The sequence below is a fragment of the Physella acuta genome, unplaced genomic scaffold (genome assembly GCF_028476545.2).
Source record: "Physella acuta isolate Inbredline_101_S28 unplaced genomic scaffold, ASM2847654v3 ptg000738l, whole genome shotgun sequence".
In the NCBI taxonomy this organism is placed as follows: domain Eukaryota; kingdom Metazoa; phylum Mollusca; class Gastropoda; family Physidae; genus Physella; species Physella acuta.
Window position 1 is genome coordinate 1446818 of NW_026732256.1, and position 8183 is coordinate 1455000.

General features: G+C 31.3%; 1 long non-coding RNA gene across 1 annotated transcript; it reads left to right on the forward strand.

Annotated features, from left to right (window-relative positions):
- Positions 1-4944: 4944 nt before the first annotated feature.
- On the forward strand, positions 4945-6105 carry LOC131950127 (uncharacterized). Its single transcript, XR_009388290.1, has 3 exons — positions 4945-4987; positions 5179-5280; positions 5832-6105. It is a non-coding gene; the product is annotated as an uncharacterized LOC131950127 (long non-coding RNA).
- The last annotated feature ends 2078 nt before the right edge of the window (positions 6106-8183 follow it).

The window sequence follows — 8183 nt, forward strand, 5'->3', positions numbered from 1 at the left end:
TACACATAATTAGCAAATAAATCAAATCAATTTTAAAAATAACCTATGTTGGTTGTGCCTTCAGCTGTCTTTTGTAATTCATTTATTAAAAATGTTGCGCTGGTAGTAGAGATATTTGGAAACATTGTCACTCTGTATTTCAGCACACCATGCTTTAACAGATGTTGTGGTACTGACAATGAACAATCAGTTGTGTAGTAGATGGGATCAGTATTTGTAATGGAATGATTATAATGAACAGCCATCTGGTTTAAAACTACCTAAATCGGTGGAAAAGAAATAATTACTTAATTTGCTTGAATACAAATATATATATATATATATATATATATATATATATATATATATATATATACATATATATATATATATATATATATGAATTTCTCTAATTTTTTAAGTAGGTGATTTTGACTTTTTAAATTATACAAACTTTTGGATTATTGAAAGGGACAAACTTACTTGCTTGAAGCTTATGCTAAAGTGGCATGCACTTTTTGGGAATAAACGGTGGCTGGTACATTTGATTTCAAGGCCACTGTGTGAGGCCAAGTGTGTGCAATAGATTTTCTCTATTTTCTCTGTAAAAATGCAACAGAAAAAATTAGATTTTCGAATAATTTGAAACTGTTCATATCACACTATATTATATATATATATATATATATATATATATATATATATATATATATATATATATATATATATATATGTATATACATATATATTGGAGAAACAATCAATTTAATGATTTTGGCTAATTCAAGTAATATACAGGAATATACATAATACTAACCTGGATTCAATATGTAAGGTCAGTGGATGGTTTCACCCATGACGCTGTCTTTAATTTTTTAATCACTGGTCTTTCTCTTTGTCTAAGGCTCTAATATCATTATTTACCAACATGTTTCGTTATTTTCCTATAATTATTTGTAAAATTATAACAGGATACTTACTACACACATTCACATGACAGGAGTAGAGGTGCTTCAAAGCATTTTGATAAGAAAATAAATCCCATTTTCTCTCAGATGTTGTTTTATTCCATCTGTTTGTGTTAAAAACAACTTCTAGATAAATGTTTCCATCATTTAATTGAATATTTGCTTTCTCAAATTGTTCTTGTTCATGTATAAATTGGCATTCGGCAGGGTGTTGAGGGTAGCATATCAAATAATCAACACCCTATTTCCTCCAAAGAAAATGTACAGGGAGAGGACCATTTAGTTGGAAGACATGAGAAATGCGGCACTGATTGTTCTCTACACACGGATCACACAAATCTCCTGCAAATACAGTAGGCCTATATGTTGGATCATACATTAAACAGGATTAGATTTACAATTTATTGGCGCAGGGTTTTATGTGATAATTACAGGGGCTACTTACCAAAAACATAGTGTAGTACCCACATATTTATCATGAATTTAACCACATACAAATTCACTTTACCCATGTTGTCCTTGAAATAAAAAAAACAATATTAAAAATATATCTTAAAGTCCATAGCAAAGTCCTATATTTGTTTTTCTCTTTGTTCAAATATATATATATATATATATATATATATATATATATATATATATATATATATATATATATAAATATATATACATGTACATATATATATATATACACACACACACACACACACACATATATATATATTATATATATATATATATATATATATATATATATATATATATATATATATATATGTATGTATATATGTATGTATGAATATATTTATATAGGCTAGCGACCTATTTAAAAAGTAAAAGTAAAGTAATGAATCCTCTTGAACTTGCGATCCATGTATGATAATGAAAAGATCTTGACCTCTGCTTATATATTATATGAAGTAATGGCGTTTTAACACTTTGTACAATCGCCTTTCCCATTTTTATTTGGACGCAGATTCGAACTCGAGAATTTCAGGTTAGCAACCTTTCGCTCTACATCTTTTGTCTCTCTCTCTCTTTGTGTGTGTGTCTGTCTGTCTGTGTGTATGTGTGTCTATGTGTGTGTGTGTCTGAGTGTGCATTCTTGTGTTTGATATGTGATAAATGCATAAGTTAGCAAAATGTCAGTGTATCTAATTAAATAATGACGAATTGAGATTAATTTACCGCTATGTTTTTAAATACATTTTTTAACCCCGTTTAGCAATGAACTTAGATCAAGTACTTTTAGTCACTTTAAATTGCCCATTTCCTGCTCTCATTGTATTCTATAAGATCATTACATCTGGATTTCAACTGCTATACTTCTTTGTTTCGGTTTACTTTATCTAGAAAAAATTAACATTGAGTAATATGCAGCATTATCTACTGACATATATCGTGAGATTTGCATTAATGGTATTAGCGATGGCATATGGCAAGTTTTCTTTACTACTATATATATATATTTGAAATTTACTTAAGTGGATAAGACACTTGTTACAAGTTTACAGTTGTTAATACATGATTTCTTTAGTAGCATAGGTTGTATGTAATGAAAATACTAAAAGTAATGTACATTTATGCCTTTTTATGTTTCCCCAGCTTCTTATGTGGACGATGTTATGATAAGAAACGTAATTCCCTGTACTAATGTTTCAGCCAACTACAGTTTAACAGTTGTAGTAAATGTTACAAGTGCGTACAAAAACATAAGACAAATTCGACTCAAAACCAGAGGAACTGGAAATAATTCTGCTCAATCAGAGCTAACTGTAAAGAAGTATTTTAACTACGTTTTATTGTCTATACAACATAACGTCAACATCTATCTTTTAAGTAATTGATAAGGAAATATGTATATTATTTATTTAAATCGCCATAAAAAAAATAAACAAATTTAACAAGTTAATATTTTTTTTAATAATATTATTTTTCACAGTTTGTGTTAGCAATTAGTTTTGGTATAGTTAAGGCACATTTTAAAAATTAAAATCATAATTATATTTACGTAATACTAAGCAATTAATGATATCAACAGATATGCCTTCTTCGAATAAGATATGGAAAATGCCTTGAAGACTACTATAATTGCAAATGCAGAGAAATAGATGAATACATTTTGGAGTTAGCAGTAGAGACAGCTCCGGCCAATGAAAATACTATGTTAGAGACAGTTCCCAACAATACAAATGGTCTCTTGAAAGTGTGTAGTGAGTAGAAATAATTACTTAACCCTTTATCTACTTACGGTACTTATAAGTACCACTTTAATTAAGTGCATGTATTATTTTTAATTTAACACGAATTTTAAAAAAAATATTGATGTAATTTATAGTATTATCTCCTCTGAGTCGCCTGTAGTTGCCGTATTAATAGTTCGCAATTATTCTGTACAGTTCTCACACATGTTCCTGAATTCCATTTGTTTTACGTTATTTTTCAAGCAGATTTTTAACACCGGGGTGTTGAATGGGATGTTTACGGGAAGTTTTAAATTACTAATAGATCTACTGAAAAGATACATGTGCGTTCAATTCTCAAACGTTAAACTAATACACTTATCTATAATTTTTTTAACATTTATCATGCTTATGATACATATTTAGTTTTTTTTCTATGTCGTTATAAGGGTTACAACTTTTATTTGATTTCGTGCGTCTAGATTATTCTTTGTTATTCTTGTATCTATTTAATTAGCTTAACTGAGTTTAGATTGATTAGTTCAGGTTTGGTAAACATCGTTGCCCCTACGATGTTCCACGGATGATTGAGTGAAAAGATTAAAAATAAAATATACAAAGTTTATGATTAACACGGTTCATATTATAACTCAGTTGCGTAGCGAGGTCGGGTGTCACACGGTGCGGCACTTAATGGTGTCACCCCCCCCCCCCCCTCGTCCGTTGTAGGGATTTATCAAATTTGCTCTTAAAAGACTATTTAACACTCTTATTAACCACTTATTAAAGTGGAATTATCATTTTTCTGTATATATTTTGCTATTTTTTGCCTTGGTGTCACCCCCCCCCCCCTCCTAAATGGCGTCACCCGTTGCGGTCCGCACCCCCCGCCCTCCCCCCCCTTCGCTACGCCCCTGTTATAACTCATACAATAATATAAACTAGGGATAGAAAAAAAACCGTTTAATAAAAGAGATATCCAATCAACCCTTTTTATTTTCAGCAACTTTAAACGCTAATATGTTAACATTCATTGTACTAATTAATGTGTGCAATTATATAATAATTACGTCTAGTACATTTGAACGTTATTGATAGGAAGTATAAATTGCGATGAGTAAGAAACCAATCATCTTATCTAACGTTGTTAAACCCGGTATTTGAGCAAGCGAATATTTCTAAGTACAATATCCGTGACAGTTTGCTTCGTGAAATTAATGTAGGTTAAAGATAGGATGACGAATGCTGTAAATATGATGATGACTACAGCTAAGGGCTCTGGTGTCAAAGGTTATCACTTGTTCAATGGGTTCCGCCCGCAACATAAAATGGTGGCTTTTTGTTACAACATGAAGATACAGAGTTAGGAAGGAGTTCAGATCCATTGGGTTTAGAAGAAATAGGTTCAAAGGGACGGCGTGGTCTAGCGATAGACCGCTTGCTCGCTTACCCGTAAGTCACGATGCACTGGGAAGAAAGAGAAAACCTGAGGGAAAATCGCGTGACAAGAGACCGCTGACATGGTTTAGAGCCGGTAATGACTGTATGAAAGAGAGATAGAGAGAGAGAGAGAGAGCAAATAGGTAGGAAAATATTTTAGGATTCTAAAGGGAATTTAACAACAAATAGTTACAGAAGCTTTTTATGGCTAACCTCCTTTATTTGCCATATAGAAATATGCTGAAATAGTTTAGAAAATTTGGGAAATAAATATGTTTGTAATCAATTAAGCATATCTACAAAACTTGTCTACCTTGGATTCAAAAACATTAGAAACGTTTATATTAAAACTGTAAAAATGTTATTTTATTATTGCAGAAGAAAACAACACTGGGCCTACGCCATCACGTAACTTAAGTAACTATTTAATTACTCTACTTACTTTGCTTATAACGTACTAGTCTTCATACATTAAGTCCTATTGTTAATCCTCTATTTAATATGACTAATTTATATATATATATATATATATATATATATATATATATATATATATATATATATATATATATATAATGTAGGCATACATGAATTTTATAATTCAACAGCTAGTACGGGTACTTCATATTATTTTGAAATTGGCTTTTCACTCGGTGGTGGTGTTATAATAACAAGCATGATAATTATAATAGCATTCACAAGGCTGAAAGGTATTTAATCTACTTTATGTAGCCCATAATTTAGACTGATTCATTACTTGTTTACACGTAATTGAATCTTAAAGGTAAAAGGACTGAAGATACTAAAAATAAAATATTAATTATTAATACGGCTTCCTAGCCATTCGAACCACTGGGAAGGTAAAGTAGAGTTCTGTGACCTTGGCATATGAAGAGATTGTACAGTCGTCACTATGGCTATCTCTATCTCAGGTACCGATCAGAGCTGGGTGGACTCAGGGATGACCTAAAAACTTGGGCCCTAGATCTGACCTCGAGACGTTCAGGATAGAAGTCGTACGCTCTACCATTAGACCACTCCGTCCCTAAATAGGGACATGAGTGTGAGAAAGTGTTTCTTTCTTCATTATTTGGCTCTGTGTATGTATTAGTAGCACATACAAATGTGAGTTTCAATGATCGAATTGCAAATATATATCTATAATAAAAAAAGAGTGATAGAGAATAAAGATTGTGAAAAATATCTTAACTAATTCATATTACTTAGTCAACGTTTTTAGCTATTTTCCTACACTATACAGGCAGACAAAGTGACAACATATACATCGAGCCAACAAACAGCGACAAGTCCACATCAGCAACACAAGAAGGTGACACGCACTCCTACATCGACGTCGTGGACAACAGTGACCCCGACGAAAACCCCTACGACGAGATTACGACTAGCTCAAGTGAAACTGTTACTGCTACTGCTACTGAACGTGGTAGTCCCTCGAACAGCAATCAATACGAAACAAATTACACCGCGTATATTGAGTGTGCGGGGGAGTCTACAGAAAAAAGTATTAATGAAGAAATGTGTTTTGATGTCCATAACACAGAAACTAATGAGGCCACTGGTGTAGCTACAACAACTTTATAGTAACTGCAAATAATGACTCAATGAAAACATTTTTTACTATCTATGTTAGTACTGTTGGTCGGGCTTAAAAATAAGAAAGTGTAGTTTTAAATTAATGTTTGTTTGTAGCTACTTGTTTAACATTTTACAAATTTTACAACCTTACAGTTGAGCACTTTAATCTGGTTATATTTTAATCTATGTAATAATCGCCTACCTCTTTAAGGTTGTTCAAGATAAATCAATACCGACAATGATTTTAAATAAAAATGTAAGCATATAACAAAACATATCTACTGTAATAGCTGTATATTTAGTAAACAAGAACAGAACAATACATTTAATTCCCAGTATCAACAATAACAATTTTTTATAGTGATGATTGACATCTTTAGTAAGAATGTTTATATGGTCCTATTATACATATATTCATACACAGACACACACACACACACAAGCAAACACATACATACAAACACACACAAACACACACAAACATACACACAAACACACACACATACAAATACAGACAAACATACTACTATGGTCCTATTATACAGATATTCATACGCATACACACACATACAAACACAAACACACAAACACACACACAGACATACACACAAACACACACACACAAATACAAACATACATACTTCTATGGTCCTATTATACATATATTCATACACATACACACAAAAGCATACAAACACATACACACAAACATGCATACACTACTATGGTACTATTATACAGATATTTATACACAAACACACACACCTACAAAAACACACACAAAAAACAAAAACATACACACAAACACACACACACAAACATAAACATACATACACTGCTATGGTACTATTATAGATATCCATACATATACACATACAAACACACAAATACAAACACACATACACACAAACACAAACATACATACACACTCACACAAACACACACAAACACACACACAAACACAGAAAAACACACACACCCACACACACCCACACTCACACCCATACAAACTGACACACACACACTACACAAACACACACACAAACAAATATACACACTTAAAGCACACAAACAAACACACAAAAAAACACGCACACATACAAACACACATAAACAAACATAAATACACACACAAACACACTCAAACACACATACACACACAAACACACGTACACTCACATACAAACACACACAAAACACACAAACACACACATGAACAAATCCACACAAACACACACAAACTCACACACACACATATATATATATATATATATATATATATATATATATATATATATATATATATATATATATATATATATATATATATATATATAGCGCCGTTTTTATGCTATTCCGTTTTTACGTTAAAAACGCCTTTATGAAGCTAGTTGGTTGAGTGGACATCTGCGTGTTGTTATGTCGGATGTTGTGGGTTCGAACCTTTAATCTTTATTTAATTTAATTTTATGCTGCTATTTTTCGAAGGTAAGCTTTTAAATAATTTTTTGTTTGGTTCATGATTGCGGAGATTTTTGCAGAAAAAAAAACGACAATTTCCTTACAATTTTGCTAAGAGGAAAAACAACTTTAGAATATTGCGACGGAAAAATAATAATAATAATTAATTAAAAAGGACACTTTATTTCACCTTAAATTTATTATATGTGAACTTAAAAATGATAACCGACAGTTGAATAACAAAATGAACTATTACTTTAAAAAATTACTAAGCCCTGATTAATTAGTATATATTTAGTTACATTTAATAATTGATCATCAAGATCTACGTAACAGATATGAACCTTAAAGGTAAACAAAACTAAACCATAATGATTTAAACATATATGATTATACTTAACATAATTTTTTACCACAATAAAAACAACAATGCTATCTTAATCTATTCCTCACTCTCCAGATACAAGATATTATTCCTAGTAGTATTCGCATGAAACAGCTCATTGGGAATTACCGTAGAGGTTATTCATAGACACCTGGGAATAGCCCTGTTACG